This window comes from Lycium barbarum, chromosome 11 (assembly GCF_019175385.1).
Source record: "Lycium barbarum isolate Lr01 chromosome 11, ASM1917538v2, whole genome shotgun sequence".
Classification (NCBI taxonomy): domain Eukaryota; kingdom Viridiplantae; phylum Streptophyta; class Magnoliopsida; order Solanales; family Solanaceae; genus Lycium; species Lycium barbarum.
This window is the reverse complement of record NC_083347.1, coordinates 2,458,616-2,473,214: the sequence shown is the minus strand read 5'-3', so window position 1 is coordinate 2,473,214 and position 14,599 is coordinate 2,458,616. Positions and strand designations below refer to the sequence as shown.

Here is a 14,599-nt window from a genome sequence, read left to right as displayed (position 1 = left end):
CAAAAAAATCCTTTGTGGTCCCACCCACTTTTTTATTTAAGGGCAAAAAAATGACGTTTTATACTTTATATTACCAATTCTTCTAAAAAGGAGATAGAAATACTTTATTATATTTCTATTTTTCTAATATATAGAAGCATCGGTTTACCCATGCTTCGTCGTCAGTCACTCTTAAAAAAAAAAAAAAAGTGGACCCCACACTAAAACGCTAAGCAATATTAAAAAAAAAAAGAAAAAAAAGGTGGACCCCACCCTCTCCAAACTCATGAAAAAAAAGTGGACCCCACCTTCTTCAAACTCATGAAAAAAAAAGTGGACTCCATATTAAAAAAAAAGGCAACATAAAAAAAAAAAAAAAGTGCACCCCATATATTAAAAAATCAAACAAGATTCATGTAATTCCCAAAGTATCCCCATCAAGTCAATAATAGTGGATTCATTGCCACATGCATATTAACTCATTAGTGGGAGCAAATGAAATTATTGCACAACAAAAAACATGGACCCCATATTATTACTTTTCTGCAAAATATTTAATTGTTGTATTTGCTATTCCGCCATGTCATTTATTTGTTATATTTACTAAAATAAATATACTTAAAATATATATATTTAAGAAATAAGATACAATTTAATTACTTTTTTATTTTTATTCTTACTCTAATAAATGTGAAAAGAGATTAATATCAAATGAAGATCAAATAATGAATAAGGTAAATTAGTCAAATTATAATTTTAATTCGTGTTTCCTTAAAAAACCATGCAAAAGACAACATGACAAGTAAAATGAGCTAAACCGAGAATATTTACCAAAAATTAAAAAATAGCATTTCTTCGTTTAAATAGAAAATCAATTTCTACTTTGTTTCGTTTTAAACATGTAAAATTAATTTAATAATTTGAATTAGAATTATCCAAATCAAAATTTGATAAAAAATAATAAGTATTTTACACCTTTAAATTAATCGAATTAAAATTGAAATTATCAACTGATGCTTAAATATTGCTATTATTTTATCTCAAAGAGAGGAAAATAGTTTTCTTTTAAACAAGTCTTCTCTTTTAAAAAGTATTAATAAATTTTTGTAGCAAACACGAATATAATAAAGTTTTAGATTCGGAGCACAAACTACAATGTTATATTAATCGTATTTTGAACATAGGATGTATACATAAAAATAGTACAAACTTATGTATGTTTATTATATATATATATATATATATATATATATATATATATATATATATATATATATATTAATATTATATTATCACTATCTAAACACAACTACACATATATAAATAACTATATATATATATATATGTGTTAGGCGCACAGCCATATGCCATCTTGCAATTATAGAATAAGTGGGAACATGCATATAGTGTTGAGCAAATTGGAAAAAATTAGAGCAAGTATGTCATTATCACCGGCAACTTATGCTTCTATCGCTATCAATGTTTTTACTTGTCTTTTTCCTGTTACAATACTAAATAATTAATTTGCATTTTCGTTATTCATTTCCCCCTCTCTCTCTATATATATATATACTTGTTAAAGAAATGAATTTAAACTCAATCGCTGAAAGCTAGCTCAAAAGGTAAGGATTGCCAAGTTATATAAAGAGATCACTCATCCTTTTTTCATCTGATCGGACTCCAATCTTCAACACCACTACCCCCTCACACCCAGGGATGAACATCTAGAGAATGAGTAATTTAATACGGGGGCCCAACATCGTAAAATAAGAATTTGGATGAATCGTGCGATAATATAATGGTCTAACTCAACCCAAAAGCTAGTTCAAGAATTGAGAAGAATGAAGCAGCTAGCTTCCCCTTTATATGTCCATTTAGCATGTCAATTAAACATGAACAAGAAGTCGCCTCTATACTTCTATTTTTGTCAAAAAAAATAAAGACATTTAGATTTCAAATTGGAAGTACTTTTATGGAGTGTTTCTTTTGCGTGCATTGAAGTGGTAGGATTTGATACGTATCCAAAAAACTAATAATAAGTGAGTAGGATTTGATAAAGACATACACTTTCAGTTGAAATGGAGCTCTTCTTTTTAATTCTTTTTCTTTCTCATGAGTTGAATTGGAGAAAGTCTTGGTCGTTTTATGAGAGCAATTCTTATGGAGATGCTGATGCCTCAAAATCACATTTTAATTCTAGTTTTGCTAGCTACTACGTGTCTTTGGAGAAAGCTCACAGAAATTCTCCCTTTCATCAAAGATCATTTTCTTGTAAACTTCTAGTCATTAATTAGCTGACCTCTTGAGCTGATTAAGTTATAGTATAATTTGTTAGGGTTTGTCCTGAATTTTCTATCTTATTTGGATTCTACTATAATTGTGTTTTACTTTAAAAAGAATTTCTTGGTAGAAAAGGTTTTCTTTGTGGAAAAGGACTCTACCATATTTATCCTTTTTCATGGAGGAGAAATTTTAGACTTTTATAAATTGAAGATTTATTCTTCTAATTCACAAAAAACAATAGCATCCACAATGTAGTCATTTAGAGAGTATACTTTATGGGGAGATTATTCTCCCCATAGTTTTTAATGCTTTCTTTTAAATTAGGGTTTTAATATGTAAGTCACTTGATCAAACCATATTATAATATTATGCTTTTTAGTATATTTTCTTTGTTGTCTGATTTATCGTCGTTTAAGGTTTGCAATTATTAGCTTCCGCATGACGCCCTGATTATTTCGATCACAACAAGTAGTATCAGAGCCAATGGTTCAACGATGTTGAAGGTACGTTCAAGGTGGATCAGTTCAAGTTGCAACCAACTCGACGATAATGAAGATTTTTGTCCAAAAAAAAAAAAAAAGATATCTGGAGTACTACACGTGGAGATAATTTTCAATCATATTTTCAACAAATCTTGCTACTACATACTTTAAAAACAAAAATAATTTTCAACTCATACTTACTTTTAACGTATGAGCTCAAATTTTTAACTCTAATGTACTTTAAACGCTTGGGTCAATTTCAACCCATGTTCACTTTTAACACATGTCCTCCACTTTCAACCTGTGCTCACTTTTAAAGCACAAGAATCAAACTTTCAACCATACTAACTTTTAACCATGACAAGCATCAGTGATCAAAACTATGTGAAGATGGAGAATCAAGATTATTTTGCCAGAAAATTCAGGCCAAGGGGAGATTTGTTAGGGTTTACCCTGAATTTTCTACCTTATTTTGATTCACAAAAAATAATAGCATCCACAATGTAGTTGTTTAGAGAGTCTTATTTATGGGGAGATTATTCTCTCCGTAGTTTTTAATGTTTTCTTTCAAATTAGGGTTTTAATATGTAGGTCAGTTGACCAAACCATATTATAATATTATGCTTTTTTTTATATTTTCTTTGTTGTCTGATTTATTATCGTTTAAGGTTTGTAATTATTAGCTTCCGCATGACGCCCTGATTATTTCGATCCCAACACAATTGTCTCTTAGATTTTACTCATATGTACAAAATTGAATTTTATTGAAGTATGCGACCATTTTTTTAAACGTTTAAGCTGTTACAGAGAACGTACTTTAGCTACTTAATTATATTATGTCTCAGCGTGCTTTCTCACATATGAGTGTTTCTTTTTAATGGGTCAAACACATGAACTTTGAACTTTGCCTGTTCTGGTTACATACTGAAATATGTGACCATCTCATCTGAAATTTAAACTGTTCAGGAGACCACACTTTTAAAGTACTAAATTAGATTATGTTTGAGAAACTTTTAACCGATCACATCATGTTACTTATTTATTACCAGATCACCAACTAATACTATCTATACCAAATAAGCAATATGACAATGTAAATTGTTACGTTGTCACTATATAGAATTTAAACTCTCTTACCTAGCTAAGTACTTAAATAACTAATTAATTAAGGTGTGTTAAACTCCTACTATTATTTATTTATTTATTTGTGATATATTTCACTTTCAACAATTCAAGAAACAAGGAATCGATAAAGAACGTATGAATGCATTGACTATAAGAAAAGACTTCATGATAGCAAATATGGGGCCTGAACACCCATCAACTAGAATCCGATTTTATTCTCGCTTGTCTAACTATATATTACTCTTATACAACTTCTCTTTGTTTCTCTTCCGCTTTCCTCCAATAAGCCAATTAGAAGAAGCCTTAACCCCACCCACCTATCCTCATTTACACATCAACCAAACTCTTTCAAGAACACAATTAGACAAGATTGTTGTACACATGACTGATGAGACCATCTCTAACTTCTCAATTAGTATAGAGCAACTAGCAGATCCTCAAAATTTTAGCATTCAACAACTATTTCATGCACTCCAAACAAATCAAACTTCAGGCATATTAGGTGATTCTAACGATCTCTATCGTCGTCGCAAATCATTTGGTTCCAACAATAACTTCTCCCCTTCTTCCATCACCAAAAAAAGTTTTCACAAATTAATACTTGAAGCATTCAACGACACTACTATTATCCTTCTCCTTTGTTGCGCCACGCTCTCTCTAGTGATCGGTATCAAGAGTAACGGTCTACAAGAAGGAATATTCGATGCTGCTATAATCTTCCTGCCAATTTGTTTCGTTTTAAACTTTGGCGTTACTTATAGATTTTTCAAGGCCAGATGGATAACGAAGCAGAGAATGTCACGTAAAAAGAAGGTAGTTCATGTTCTTAGATACCAACAACTTCAGCAAATTCCGACTTCTGAATTAGTTGTTGGCGATATTGTGTTCTTGGAATCAGGTGACGAGGTTCCTGCTGATGGAGTTTTGATTCAGGGAAACTCATACAAGTTCGATGATGGTATAAGTAATTTACCACACAAACGGATACACCATGTTTTGTTTAATCGTACAAAGTTAGTGGAAGGCAACTGCATGTGTCTGGTGACTGCAGTTGGAGAAAACACTGAGAGAATCAAATTGATGAAACGAGTGACGCGTTTCCAAAATGATGGTCATGAGTCAAAACTTCATCGTGCAATTGATGAAATGAGCTCATTTTTGGATAAACTATGGTTGATTTTATCTTTGATCTTTCTTGTAGTGCAAGTTTTTCGATGTTTGTTGTGGAACAAGTCATGGTGTTGTGATAAAGATCGCGATCCTAAGGGTGTGAAAACCACAGTGGAGGAAATAATGAACGAGGCCACGAAATACATGAGGAGGAAGAGAGGTGGAAATGGCACCAATAAGGTTAATGGCTTGGTGGCTATGCTTTGTATTTTGGTGTTTTCATTAAAAGATGGATTATCTTTAGGGATATTCATTATTCTTCTATATGCATCGAAGGATTTCAAAAAGAGCCATCAAATCATAGTTCATAAGCTTCCATCTTGTGCTAATGGAGCCCTTGTTACCACCCTGTGCCTCAGCAAAACACCTGAATTTGTTTTGAACTTTACGACGTTGGCGGATCTATGGATTGGTTTCGAGAAAATCAAGAACATGTCTGCAGTCAGTGGCGGAGCTAAAGGTAAAAATAAGGGTTCAATCGAATCCCCTATCATTAGAAAAGTTAATTACTCTATGAAGTAGCGTAAAAATATACAAGAGAACATGAAATTAGCTAGGAGATTTGTCGGTAATTCCTAGCTAATCCGTCGCTAAATAGCTCATCGCTAATCAGATTTTATTATAATCGGTCGCTAATCTGTAGCTAATTGAGATTAGCATGAGATTTTTCTGTTTAGCTAGGAATTTTTGTCTGTCGCTAATTCCTTGTTTTCTAGTAGTTATACTCCCTCCATTTCAATTTATGTAAACTTTGTCCAATTACGAGGGTCAAACTTTATAACTTTGACCGTAAATTTTGACATAGATTTTTCAAGTTTGTAAAAATAAACTTTATATATTTAGAAACTAGGAGTACATAGTAAGAACGATAACTATAAGTCATAATAATTTATAATTCAAATAATTTAGGAAAAACATAAGAAAAACGTGGTCAAAGAACCGCCTCGTAAATTCTCCAAACAGTAATAGGTTCACATAAATTGAAACAGAGGAAGTATTACTTATAAACTTATATGTGTATATAAATTGTGGAGTGTGTGTATATAAACTCTTGAATCCCGGCTAAGGGTAAGCTCTAGCAAAGTATAATATTTTGAATTTTTGAATTTGCTTGTTAATTAAAATTTCTGGCTCCGCCACTGATTACAGATATTGCTGAGGAAGTCCTGAATACGTTGCGCGAAGGAATTTGCATGAACATAATTGGTGGTGTTGTAGATGAGGATGCACTTCTTATTTGGGCTGAGAAAGTACTTGTTGGCAATATTGAAGAATTGCATGGAAGTTGTACCATCGTAAGCCATGAAAATCGTAATCCTTGCAAAGGATTATGTGGGGTGCTATTAAAGAGAAACAAAGAAGATGGAGAATCTTTGCATGTGCATTGGAAAGGAGAACCAAAGCTAGTTTTATCTATGTGTTCGCATTATTTTGATATTAATGGTACCATGCAAACCCTAGATGAGGAAAAAAGAGAGTTGTTCAATGGAAAAATCGCGACCAATGGAGTTCATGGTTATGGTTTTGCTTATAAACGAGTTATAAGACGGGAAGAAGAGAGAGAAAATTACCCCGTTGATACTGAAGAAAATGGTACTATTATCGCAAAAGATGGCTTGAGTTTTTTAGGGATCGTGGTAATAAAGAATCCATATTCAACTGAGTTGAGGGGAACGATTGAAGTGTGTAGAGAATTTGGAGTTGAGATCAAGTTAATGGTGGATGATGACTTGAATACTGCAAGACTAATGGCTCTTAATTCTGGAATTTTAAGAGTTGAAGAAGATTTACAAGGAGCCATAATTGAAGCTGCTGAATTTAGAAGCAGCCCAAAAGAAGCCCAAATTAGTATGTGTCACAATATTAAAGTAATGGCCAATAGTTGTCCAGCTGATAAACTCCTTTTGGTACATTGCTTGAGAAAAAGGGGCGGACACGTGGCATCAACTAGTACGTCTATTAGAGATTTTCCATCTCTAAAAGAAGCTGATGTTGGAATTTTCGTCGGTGAAAGCTGTGCGAACTTGGCTAAAGAAGATGCGGATATTATTGTCGTTGACTCAAACTTCGGCAAGATCCCAACCATAATAACCTTGGGCAGGTATGTATATATACGCTACACCAATCAGTTGAGATTAATTATATATTCATCACATTTTCATCATGTTAGTATAAACGTTTATATAGTATAACTTTAGGTCGTATGCTTTTTTGGAATCTTTTCTCTAGCTAGTAGAGATTGTTTATAACCATAGAAAGTATAGATAACTCCTGCTTTCTTTATCTCAATTTATGTGATGACATTTTCTGTTTAGTCTGCTTAAAAAAAATAACATGATGACATTTTCTGTTTAGTCTACTTAAAAAGAATAACATTTTTTTATATTAAATTTTTCGTATTATTCTTAATGAGATGATTTATAGTCATACATATATCTATGACTTGTTTTAGATTACAAGTTTCACAAATCATTTTTACTTTCTTAAACAACATGCTCAATCAAACATCCTCACATAAATTGGACGGAGAAACTAGGAAGTACTATACTTTTCATTTCTATTTTCTACTATTACTTGGCCTGAGATAAATTTAATTGAAGAAAATATAACATCCGAGCCCAACTTGTTTTTGACTGAGAGGTAGTTTTTGTTATTGTAGGTACGTATGCACAAATCTTGAGAAGTTCATACAATTGCAATTGGTACTCAATATTTCTGCCTTCACTTCAAACTTTGTTCTCTTATTTTACAACTCCACAAGTGATCAAGATCAACAATTGACACATATTCAGTTGTTGTGCTTAAATCTAATAATGGAAATTCTTGGTGCCTTGTTTTTGGCAATCATAACATCAGCCATAAAGCCTCATGAGTCGGAAGTTGATCAAATCATGTTGAATTATTCGAAGCTGACGACAAATTATGGCACGGGTGCACCTATTGTAATCAAGAACATGTTAAGGAACATAGCTGTTCAATCTATATTACAAGCTACACTTTTATTGATGCTTTCCATGAAAGGAAAATCCATTTTTCGCGTCGATGAGGCATCGTTGAGTACCATGATCTTCAACATTTATGTGCTATGCCAAGTTTTTTTATTGATCATCAGTGCTATTGAGATCACAAGGACAAGAATTTCCACAGGGAATATCATCAGAAGGAGGAAATGGTTGTTTATGGCTAGTTGTCTAATTTTAGGGATTATTTTGTTTTGCAAGTTATATTAATTCAGATTATGTCAAAGATTGATCATAGGGGAAAATTAGGAATTAAACAGTGGTCCTTTTGTATAGGAACTGCAGCTCTATCTTTGCCTATACACTATGCTGCAAAAATGATTTCTAGTGCCATGCAAAGTTTCTTAATTCTGTTTAAGAATGTATTTATGTGTTTACTTGTAAAAGTTATGTACAGAAATTTGTAATTAAGTACTTACTAGCCAATATTCTTTATTTCTTTTTTAACCCCCCTAACATTTAAGGGTTGGGAAACGATACCCCCTCTAAATATTGAATGGGAACGATAACCCCCTTATACAATATTTTCTAGTATTTTTTTTTGAATAAAGATATTTTTTCTTTTTCTTTCTAGAATTAAACACATGAAAACATATAACTCTTATTAATGTCACATTCACCCATTCCGTTGAAAATAATATACTTCTTTTAGGATGTAACAACTACTTAGAATAATCTGTTAATAAATTTCAAGCTATGTGAGATTCGTTTTACCTGCATGCGTATTAAAGTTTTGAGTTTTAATTGCACATCAACGGTCTACCTAACTTCTCCCTCTAACATTACCTTTGGGTAATCTATGAATTCTCTCATTAACCTCTTCCATTGTTCTATTGAACACCAAAAAAAAAAAAAAAAAACTCAAGGCAAAAAAGAACTTTTCAGGTACTTTTCTTGATCAGCTTAAGCTTGTGTTTTCCTCCTTTTTGAGGAGTTTAAGCTAAGAATCAATTTTACTTACTCCCTTAACATTTATATGTTGAAAAATACAATACCTCCTTCACATGTTGAATGAGAATGGTAACCCCCTTATGCAATATTTGTCAGTGTGACTTTTCATTTTTTGAATAACAATATTTTTTCTAGAAATATACAAAAATATATAACTCCTATTTATTAGACTTAAGTTGCCCATACTTTTGCATAAACATAAGCACTCAAATAAGATGCCAATTGATTTCGTCTAACCAAGCATTTCGTCCATAACCTTCAAAGAATTTCTTATATAAATATAATTAGAATTTTTTTTTCATGTAGAATAAAACTCAGATTGATTTTTCAGATAAGATAAAAAAACTGCTTGGCTCATCTAATCGATCTTGAAAATAAAAAGATATGCTTAAACAATCGATTTATGTGGAAATTGTTGTGAAACATATTTTAGCGGATGAAATTAATTATTATTATACAAAATAGTCATAGATGACCCAAAGGTAATTAGAGAGTGAAATTAGGTAGACTGTTGATGTGCAATTAAAATCCAAAAGTTTAATGCGCATGAAGGTAAAACGAACACCACATAGTTTGAAATTTATTAACAGATTATTCCAGGTAGCTGTTATATCATAAAAGAAGTATATTATTTTTCAACGAAATAAGTGAATGAGACAATAATAAGAATTACTTATATTTTAATTCTAGAAAGAAAAAAGAAAAGAGATCTTGCTCAAAAAAAGAAATTTTTTATCAAAAAATATTACATAAGGGAGTTATCGTTCTCATTCAATATTTGAAGGGGTATCATTTCTCAATCTTTAAATGTTACAAGGATAAAGTGGCATTTACTCTTAAATTGATGATACTTGGCTAAACGTATCTTTGAACTATCTAAAGGTCGCAATCATGGGAAAATATCATGGTATATCAAGCAATTAATTAGGAAAAATATATATATTTACGCGTCCTATGCTCATTTCCAGGTAAGTTCTCCATTGACTTCGGAATTGTTTATACCGAACTAGTATCGACCTTTTGTTTTATAAAGAGACAAAAAAAAATTAGAGGCGGAAAAATTATAATCAACAACCATGGTTATTATTATATAACAACAAATATTACTCTCTCAATCTAAGTGTCTTATTCTTCTTTTTTGCCAGTTTAACAAAAAGTTGCTTTATAGGTTTGGTAAATTTATAATTCCTACATTCTAGCTAGTGTGTTTAAAATTACAAGATTCAAAGCGTATTTTAATACTTTACATACCTCTTAGAATTATTAGATACTTAAAATGAAATGGAGGGGTAGTACTTTCTCACTTTCTGATTCCTTTTGTTTCTCTTGTCAGTCTTTCGTGTAGTCTAATTGGAGCAAGTAAAAGGGGCCGGTAATACTATATTATATACTTGATGATAAGGATTAACGAAAGATTGGACGCTTAACAGATGTTTTATTTAATTTTTTGGCCAACCAAAAGAAGCAACAAATATATGTAGATATATGGTCCTACGCTTTGCGTGGTGACTGCTAATTAAGTACCAGTAGTACTATTACCTGATAGCAAGGATTGATGAAGTGACGGATTAAGAACAATGATCGTATTAAACAAATTTAAATTGGAAAACTATTAGTCTTTACTTGTTTTTTAGTATTTGGTTTCCTTTGCTTTTTCTTCACTTTTATTTAATTATAGGAAGTAGTTGATTTTGAAAAGAAAAAAAAAATTACTAGAGGACATGGAGGATGATGCATGAATGGACGTATATATTACTACTATATATAAGAGCAAACTTAGGGACTTTTGTAGTCCTCACAAGAATTTTTAATTTTTTTAAAAAAAATTTAATTAATTACTTTTAGGTCCTAATCTTATTTATTTAAGTTAATTTTTTATTTTTTTTATTTTTAAGGTCTACTTTTCAAAAGCTATCGAACCTCCTACCCCATTTTTCATGTTCTTTGGTTTTATGTTTGCTGCTCGATATCCGCATTTGAGCCCAATTAATCCAGATAATTCGCACTGTATCGCGCCTATTTAGGGGAAGCGCTCCCTCCAAAGATTTTTTCCATATCCACGTTCGAAGCCCTAATCCCTAATTAAGGGAGGAGCAACTCCATCCGCTGCACAAATTAAATTATGTATTTGTCTTAAAAGTTCATTAACTATGTATAGATTATTTATTTAGAACTAAATAACTTCAGAAAATTAGGATACATAACTTGTAAATGTCAAATTCTGGCTCCACATTTAAATTGAAGTAAATAATTTCATCAAAATGGAAGTTAAAATATTAAAGGAGTGGAATGAAAATTTTGCTTTCATATATTGAAAATATACTTCTATGAAATTTAATTATTACTAACGTAATTAACCACTTGTGGGACTACAATGGGTATATGGTTGTTGTACACTTGTACTAACACAAATTATATTTTTTTAATTAAAATATCTACTTTTATCTCTTGAGTTTGGGTCCGGGCTTAGCACGATCTCACATAACTAGTATATATATATATATATACACACAACCTTACTTGATATAAAAATCTTATACTAAATCTAATTGTTAATCTTTCATTCCTTTGTCTTTTGTAGGCAACCGCTCGAGAGCGCTCGTGGCATTTGCGAAAGGACACAATTAAGACTTTAGTCTTTGGTAGGTAGTTAAAATTATTCCGAAATTATAATTTCGGGACTAATTTATCCCACCTTTTAAGATTATTTATACCATCTAAAGATGGTATAAAATAATCCCGGGATAAGTGGGATAAGGTGGGATATCCCACCCTTAGGATTATGCTTCATTTTGTACCGTGTTTGATACGAGGTATAAATTTATCCCAGGATAAATTTATACCTCCTATCAAACACGGTACAAAAAATTAGTGTTGGATATCCCAGCCTATACCATACACTAAACGACCCCTAGTAGTTTGTCTCTCACTATTAATATTTTAAAACAAACTCTCAATTCTTAGTTATATTACTCCTCCGCATGAAAAAGAGTGTCCACTTTACCTTTATTTTTTGGTCCAAAGAGTATTCACTTACCAATACAAGAAAAAATTAACCTGATTTTTTCAAATTTGTCCTTATTAAATGTTAAGTAACCAAATCCCAATACCTATTTAACTAGGAGTAATTTAGTCAAATTACCTTTTTGTCTAGAAGTTAGTATTTTCTTAAGGGATGTGCAAATGGTTAAGAGCCCGTTTGGCTTAGCTTATAAGTTGCTGAAAAGAGCTTATAAGCTGTTTTCAATTTTTTTGAGTGTTTGACTGGACAATTTATAAGCCATTTTATGCTTAAAATAAGGCCAAAAAAATAATTGGGCCAATTTGACTTAGCTTAAAAAAATAGTTTATAAACTGAAAACAGCTTATAAGCCAAAAAAAAAATTAAGATACAACTTACAAGCTGCTTTTTTTAAGCCCATCCAAACAGGCTCTAAGTGGACATTCTCTTTGATCCCCGGGGAGTTGCATTTAATTGTCCATAATGATTATTTTTGTTAAAATGATATAGCCAATAATAATTTTACATCATGTGATACGTAAGAATGGACGAGGCAGAGGCCGTACAAGCAAAACACATTGAACCCCACAATATCCCATTTTCCTTCTTCTGCTTACTTCTTTTCAGTGTTTTTTTTTTTTTTTTAAATTATTATTATTTTAATGTATTCATGAATATAATACTCTCTTCGGATAAAAAAAAAAGAGTTCACTTAGAATTTTTTTTATCAAAAAAAATGTCTACTTAGCAAATCAAGAAATAATTCACCTTTTTCTTTCAAAATCTCCCTTGTTTACATATTCCTAAAAGTCTTTTATTACTCCAATTTTCTATGATATCATTAAATAGGTTGAACATTTGGTTATTCCAAGTTTGACTACTATTCAATTTTTTTACATTTTACGTTTTTTTCACAGATTTCAAATTTGGCTCACTTATGGTTTGGTCTAGGCATTTAAATTTATTCAAGGCATGTGATGATCAAGGGTCTTATAAATTTCATTTTTTATGCTTTGTACTTATGTAAAAGAAAATTAAACGAGTTAAATTTGGTAAGTGGTGTTAGTTGGAGCACTTTTAACTTGTCCATAAACGAGTTAACGAAGAAAATAATGGAGTGTTCTTTTAATAATTGCAATATGTTCATACTAGTTAATGTTAAGTATTGAGTGATCAAATTCTAATGTTTCAACTTAATATTCATGGAAATCTTAATTAGAGGTAATTTAATCAATTTACATACTTTTTTCTTTGAGTGAGTAGTTCTTAAGAGGTGTGCAAATGACTAAGTATTTTTTTTTTTTTATCCGGAACGAGTAATATCTTAAAAGTTTATAGTGTAAACCTTCGTGTGGGGTTCAGCCGCCACCACCACCATTCTTTTTCACTGAATTTTCTAATCAGCATCACAACACAATAATGCGTTAAGCAAATTGTTAATGTTGAGTTTGGTATAGAATTGTCAATTTGTCATATGAGAAGTAGACATGCGCAATAATAGCAAGGAATTGGCGGGTTCGACAAGCACGCAACTCCCGCTAGAATATTTTTTTCTTAGTCCTAAGTGTTACAATCATTAGATACTAAAAGCAAAAATAATGTTAGCATTTAAAATTCATATAGACACATATTGGACCTTTACAATTTGAACAGGGAAAAATAAGTGTGTTATATTAGATTTTTGACCAAATACATGTGCAGCCCCTCAAATTTTTTTTTTTTTTTCATTTAAACACTTAAATTTGACTTTGTTCCTATTGAAACTCATTTATGAGTGTGCCTATTGAACACAAATCTCCCCATTTTAAACAGGCTAAGGTCCGTGAGTCTCACTTCTTGTTGATCTGGCAAATACAACCAGTAAGAAAAAGACACGTCATGAAAGAGAAATGCCAAACTTTGAAGGAAAAAACAGAAGAAAGTGAACGGAGTATGCCGGAAAATAATTCCGGCAAGGTGGAGGAGAATTTGACGGGCAAAGAAAATCATATATCAATTTTTTTTCCGATGAACTCCATTTAGCCGTTTTTATCGCCTTACCTACTTCTTCTACCAACATTAAAATTTAATCATCCTCGTAAGTTTAGCCATTTTTGTCGCCTCACCTTTAGGCTTTAGCTTCCTTACCCATTTGTTGCAAACAAAAGAAAAATAAGAAGTGGGTACGAAAAAACAAAAAAGATATGTTTATGTTTCTTTCTTATGGTTTTTTTTGCAGGGGGTTGAGGATTTGAAGAAGAAGAAATTGGCTGGACATCTGAACGAGAATGGAGTTGAAAAACAAAGAGGCCAGAAATGAATTATTCTGGTGAAACTTTATTTTTTTTTGTCCATTTACGCACCTAAATTCGTGTGGGAGACACACAGGTTGCCATGTCATCAAGATGTGTTTAATGGGTATACTTTGGTATAGTTTAAGTGTTCAATTGGTTATTGACTTATGTTTAAGTGTCTAAATAGAAAATATGGATAAGTTTAAGGAGCCACATATGTATTAAGCCCAGATTTTTTATATGTAACTATAAAGATTTCTTGTGAAAAAGAAAACAACAACAACAACCCAGTGAAATTCCACAACGTGGGGTCTG

General features: G+C 31.5%; 1 protein-coding gene and 1 pseudogene across 2 annotated transcripts in view; one reads left to right on the top strand and one right to left on the bottom strand.

Moving 5' to 3' along the window:
- The window catches only part of LOC132617115 (putative DUF21 domain-containing protein At3g13070, chloroplastic), a 56,198-nt gene that overhangs the window by 12,823 nt on the left and 28,776 nt on the right, over positions 1 to 14,599 (bottom strand). The window lies entirely within an intron of this gene.
- Positions 4,166 to 8,546, top strand: LOC132618141 (calcium-transporting ATPase 12, plasma membrane-type-like; annotated as a pseudogene).